The 6,283-nt window shown below is 36.3% G+C and overlaps 1 pseudogene; it reads left to right on the forward strand.

Annotated features, from left to right (window-relative positions):
• Window positions 1-5,707: 5,707 nt before the first annotated feature.
• LOC112478226 lies at window positions 5,708-5,825 on the forward strand (annotated as a pseudogene).
• The last annotated feature ends 458 nt before the right edge of the window (window positions 5,826-6,283 follow it).

The raw sequence follows: 6,283 nt of genomic DNA on the forward strand, positions 1-6,283 counted from the left end.
CAATAACTAGATAGCCCCAAACCCTCTGATAAGCCATTTAATACTTTAGGCTTTGAAACTTGAAAGACAAGACTGATTATTTCTCTAGATTGGTTGGGATATTGTAGAAAGTGGGTGATAAAAGAATGTAAAAGAAGAGTTCTATGCGGAGAGAAAAGGAATGGGTAAAATGAAGAAATAATGGAATGATATCCTTGTCAGATACCTAAAAAAGCACAGAATTGGATCAGGGGTATAACACAGGTTCTCTCTAAACAAATTCATAAGAGCAATTACTTATACACTTTGTAAGCACCTGCTTAAATTTTATTGAGCCCAAGATATATATTAGCTAATGATACTATTAACATGAACTAGAGGAAGTGAGAACAACCTGCCCTAAGAATAAGTTAAGATGATATTCCCAATTTTTCTAGTTCCAGAGGTAGTTAGTTACCTTTTATAGGATACAAAAATAAAAGGAGTCTACCACCAAAATTACATGTAAATCACATTTAATTTTAGAATTAATTAATTCACACTTTTATTCATTGAACCAATATTAGTATAAAGCATCTACCATGGCACAGGCACTGTTCTTGGTTCTGGTGGTGCATCAGTAAACATAGCACAGTCTTTATCTTGTTCTCATGGAGCTTATAGTCTAGTAATTGGTATGGAGTGGAGATGGATGAGAGACAGATAATATGCAAATTAACAAGTAAATATAGAGAATAACCTTTCTCAATAAGTATTGCCATTTTGCAAAAATAGCAAGGTAGCCACAATAGCTAGAGGAAATGATGAGTTATAGAGTGAATGGAGAGAGTAAATAGATTAAATGAGTAATGGAGAGAGTTGCAGAAAATAAGGTCGGAATGTGGTGTGAGACCAGACTCTTACAGAAAATTACATGAGATTTGATTTTACCCAAGTAAGACAAGAAACCACTGAAAGGGTGTGTGCAGAGGAATTAACTGATTTGTATTTTAGAAAGCTTATTCTTGCGTTGAGATTGAAACTAGACTGCAGGGTGTCGAGCAATTTTTTTTTTTTTTTTTTTAAAGAAAGAGAATTAAAATTCATACAAAGAACAGAGTAAAATGAGAGTATTATTAGAAGAACTGGTCAGGTATCAAATAAACTTAGAAGGCAAAGCTGATATGATCCAGTGATAGATTAAATGTGGGGGTAACAGAAAGAGAAGAATTAGGTATGACTTCAAGAATTATGGTGCGAAACAGAAAAAAATTAAGTTGTCATTTACTGAGATAAGATAACTGAGAAGAGTAGGTATAGAAAAATGAGAAACCAGGTATTCAGCTTACAACAGGGGTAGGCAATTGGATACATTTATTTCGAGGTCAGTGAAGCTATCCCAAAAAGGAAGCATACAGATATCCATTTAGAGATTACTGGATTTCATTAACCAACGCCACCAAAAAAAAAATAAATAAAAAAAAAAAAATTAAAAAAAATTCATCATACTAGATGAGATCACCTAGATCCTAAGTCCTAGAGAGTGAGTCTAGAGAGAGAGGAGAAAAGCTGATATTTACAAGATGGTTAGGTGAAAGAAATCATCAAAGGAGATGGTGGAGGGAGAAGCCCCCTAGGGAGGTAGAGAACCAAGAGAAAACATATATGAGAGGATAATTGAAGAAGAGTTGATCCACTGTGTCAAATAAACATGATAGGTCAAGTAAGATGATAATTAAGATTTGACTACTGGAGTAGGCAACATTGAGGCCATTGGAGTCTTTAGTAAGAACAGTGTTGTTAGTTCTTGGTGGAGGTGGAGACAAAAGTCTGATGGAAGGAGTTTGAGTAAAAATAGGAGGGGAATATTGTTGTTACAGGTAGAATACAGAAATAGGATGATAGTTACAAGGTAATATATTAAACGTAGATGTAGATGAGAAAAATAATGCCAAGTCTGTATGACAAGAGCTGTGATTCCTTGTAGAGAAAAACTGATGATATGGTAGAGAGACAATATACATTACTGAGGCAAAGTGCCTGAGAAGGCTATAGGGTGTAGGAAGTAATACATGGCATTAGCGTGGAGCCCAGATAATTCATGCAAAGTAATAGGAGGGAACATAGAATATGGGGAAACAGACACAAGTGTTTTGATAGATGTAGTAATCGAAGTGTGCAGATATTAATTTTATGACTGCTCCTATTTTCTCAGTGAACAAGGATACAATATCATCAGCTAAGAGCAGGATGACTTAGGGGATATTTAAAGTTTGAGGAAATAGTGAGTATGACATAGGAGATAGAAGAGAAAACTGACATAAGATTGCCCGGCAGCTCTGAAGCCTGGATTGAGCTGGCTGTGGTGAATTTGATGCAAGACCATTCTGCATGGTTGTCTTGTGTGCTTGCTCCTCTCTCCATACAATTACATTAAGCTATAAGAATGCAAATGGACTTAACTAATGTTGGAGCTTGGCAAAGGAGAATTCAAAAAGAAGAAAGACCTAATGAATTTTATGGTATAATTACAATAATTGACCATGGACTCTAGGGTTGGGAAAAAGCAAAGTGAGAATGTGAAGGGTGTGAGCAACAATTAAAGGACAATGGTGTCAAAGTATTAAAAGCTTAGGTAGGGTGAAAAATTGACATTGACACAGTTGAGTCAGTGAACTAGAATGGTGAGAAGTTGAGATGCTTGAAATCTCTGTCAAGGAAGGGTGCATATTTTGGCAATATCAAAGTTTGGGTTATGAGCATAGGTGCCTGCTGTAAGGATGCAGACTAGTTCACTGGAGGAGAAAGAAAGAAACTGAGAGACCAAGGTCTTGAAAAGATTATCTACATGGATCTTAAAATCACCAAGGGTTTTGAATGTAGTTGTGATGGGGAGACAGACAGTGAGCCAGGGGTTAATGCCTTCAAGAAATAAAAGGGAAAGAAGGGTAACTTGAGGATGACCACCACAAAAAGGTCAGAGTAATCCAGCATGATGACATGATGTTTAAGTCCAAGGACTCTGAGGGAGGAAGTGACATAATTGCTGAGAAGAAACTATGAAAGCACTGAGAAGACCTACTTTGTCTCTCCGTCCAGATGTGGAAGAGGACAACAGTCAAGATCCTAAAAAGGAAGAGGGATGTTTGGAGGAGAGGTGAGGGATATAGCAGATATTGCTGAAGAAATGTTTTGAGTTTCTGAGGGAAGAATAAAAAGGTTTCAGGTACAAAAATAAAATAACATTAGATGGTAAGACAGGTTTTATCTTTTTCTAATAAGGTAGCTCCAGGTAGAAACTGTAGCTCTAAGGAATTACTTGTTCAAAATCATAAATCTTGTAGAATTTGAGACAGAATTTAAATACCAGTATCACTCTAAAGCTCAGTAACTTTTAAAACCATTTCCTATCATAATTCAGAAACTAAGGCAGTTAGGGAAAGTAATTTTCATGTGAGAATTACCTCTGCCATGTAATACTCTCCTATTTTCCAAATTTATTCTGCATGATATGCCAGAAACTAGGACATGTTTTTACCAATTCTTAGATACTTCTGAAAATTATTTTTTTCTGCATACCGTATGCTGAAGATTTGATTATCATTACAGATCTGCAGCATAGTATATAATGAAAATGGACAGAACAAAACTGTCTGGGTTCAAATCCCAACTCCAGCATTTTGCTAGATATGAGGTTTAGATTAATAAATTAAATCAGTTATAGTGAGTCAATTAACCTCTCTGAGTCTATTTCCATGTTTGTGAAATTGGGATAACAACATCTAACTTGTAGTTATATTAAAATGGTATAAGGAAGAGATAACATAATTCGTTATTAATAGAAATATTTTCTTATTTTTTCAGAAATCAGTAGAAAAGAGAGGCAGAGAAATACCATTTAAATCGGTTTCTGTGCCTTCTGTAAAGTTAGCTACAAATTTATGCTTTATTAGCAGAAGATCGAACTAATTGTTGAAAGGGTAAATCATCCTTTCAAAGTCATAAATTATTTAAAGAAAGCATGCTTAAACTCCAAATCAGTCCTACCCCACTTTCTTCCCTACTCCGCCTTCCCTACTCCCCTCCTCCACATCTCTGTTTCTACACCTTCATCATCAGAATCTGCATCCTGAGTTTCACCGACTGAACTAACTCAGGCTGGCGTGGGGAACCTGGGACTTCATAGGTCCCAGTTCATGAAGCAATTTAAATGACAACTTAAAATGCTATTTTAAAGCTGTTTCTAGACCTTCTAGACCATTCCCCAGCAGGACTTCTTCCCTCCAAATGTAATAGTTTCTTGGAAACAGCTGACAGTGTGGAGCTCAGCCACAGAATTGGCATCACTGAACCACTTTTGTTCTCTGATTTGTAAATATATTATCTGCTTTTTTTTTTAAACTCAACCTTTTGTATGAACAAAGTTTAGAAATCCATAACACTTAAACTAATTAGATTTTAACAGGAGGTCTTGGTTTTGTAATATTTCACAAGATAGATGCTTTCCTACTAGTGACAGTTGTCTTCTGGGGCAATTAGTCAGCCAGCAATAGAAGACTTTTAACACTAGCATTTCTTTTTCAGCTTTCAGTATTGGCCATTTAAACATGCTATGATTGTTAATTAATTTACACTTTCAGAAAAAAAAAAAATGTCAAAGGGTTTCTGAGTAGTAGAAGATGTGCATAATCAGTTGCTGTATGGCATTAGGCGTTAGCATAACCATTTATTCTTAGAAATATCAACCCACACTCCAAATTGGAATTATAAGGGTGAAATGCAAATTAACAGTATTTTAATGTTATAAAGCTACTGAAATCAAGGATGTATGCCGCATAAGGACTGCTAATACAGCCACTATTAATATTAACATTACTGGGGTACTATTTTTCAGATCTCATGCAGATTGCTTTTTTATATACAATAACTTTGGCTCCTACTTTCATTCTACAATTATCCCTATTTGGCACGTGAGAGACATAAAACTCATAGAGCCCAAGGAACTTACCTCAGGCACAAATATACTAAACATGTAGCCATGATTTGAATCCCAAACTTCTAATCCTGATATGCTTTCTGCTACCCCGACTCTGACTCACTTAATAGGCTTGAATGGATGAATGCTTTTACTGGTGGTAGTTGTGACAGTCAGTGACTTAACAGGAAACAGATGGTATGCTCAAATTAGGATAATTTGAAGAAAGTTTATCTAAAAAGGGACTCTATATTGGAGCATGAGTGGTAGGGTAAGCACAATGAATGTTGCAAAAACCCTGAGCTAGTAATAGAAGAGCTGTTACTATTCCTAGACCTAAAGGGATAAGGGCAGCAAGCACTTACTGAAATACAGAGTTGTGCTAAAAAGGCCACCTTGAGAAAAACAATGACCTTTAGTGGAGGACACAGTAAACCCAAGATGACCCTACAGAAAGGAAGCTGGAGGCCTAAATACTCTCACTCCAGTTTCCTTCCTCTAATCTCTTCCCAGGGTTCCCTCATGTCCTAGTCTTCAATAACTGAGCCGTGGGGGCTCCTGGTTGTACTTTATACAGATCTTTTGCAACTAAGAGCAGAGAATGGAAAAATTAAATGTGAAAGGTAAGAAGATAAGAGACATGAGAATGTCGTTTACATTCTGCTGAGTGTGGCTAGAAGAGAGGTTGCTTGCTTTGAAAGTAGTTAATTATAGCTTCTCTGACATTCAGTCTTAAAATTTCTGAAGATAATTCTCAAGAAAATAATATGTTGGGTCTATGGCCATGCCACCCTGAATGTGTCCGATCTCGTCTGATCTCAGAAGCTAACCAGGGTTGGGCCTGGTTAGTACTTGGATGGGAGACACCCGGAAATACCAAGTGCTGTAGGCGTAAAAATAAATTTTAAAAAATATATAATAATAATAATAATAATAATAATAATAATAATGAAGTGAACCAATAATTTGAAACTAATGTTGACATCTTCTAGCACAAACTTTTATTGTAATTACATCTCTGACACACACACACACACACACACATATATATGTGCATGTGTGTGTGTAGTTTTTTAGGAACTGCAGAGCAACTATCTGTTATAACAAAGTTATTGTTTTCTTTTCCACTTATGATTCTGTGTGGTGCCTCCTCTCTCCACCAACAGCTACTCACAAGAATAAAACAGTGGTCTGTTGCCTAGGAAAGGCCAAGGGCAGCCCTTGAAGCTCTTAGATAAAAACACCAGAATCAAAGTCAACACTATGTGAAGGAATCAGTCATGGATGGGAGGGTCAGAAGCATGCAGCTGGGACTGTAACTTTGCCTCAATACAATCCTCTTTTAAACTT

Source organism: Pteropus alecto, unplaced genomic scaffold, assembly GCF_000325575.1.
Source record: "Pteropus alecto unplaced genomic scaffold, ASM32557v1 scaffold42, whole genome shotgun sequence".
NCBI lineage: Eukaryota > Metazoa > Chordata > Mammalia > Chiroptera > Pteropodidae > Pteropus > Pteropus alecto.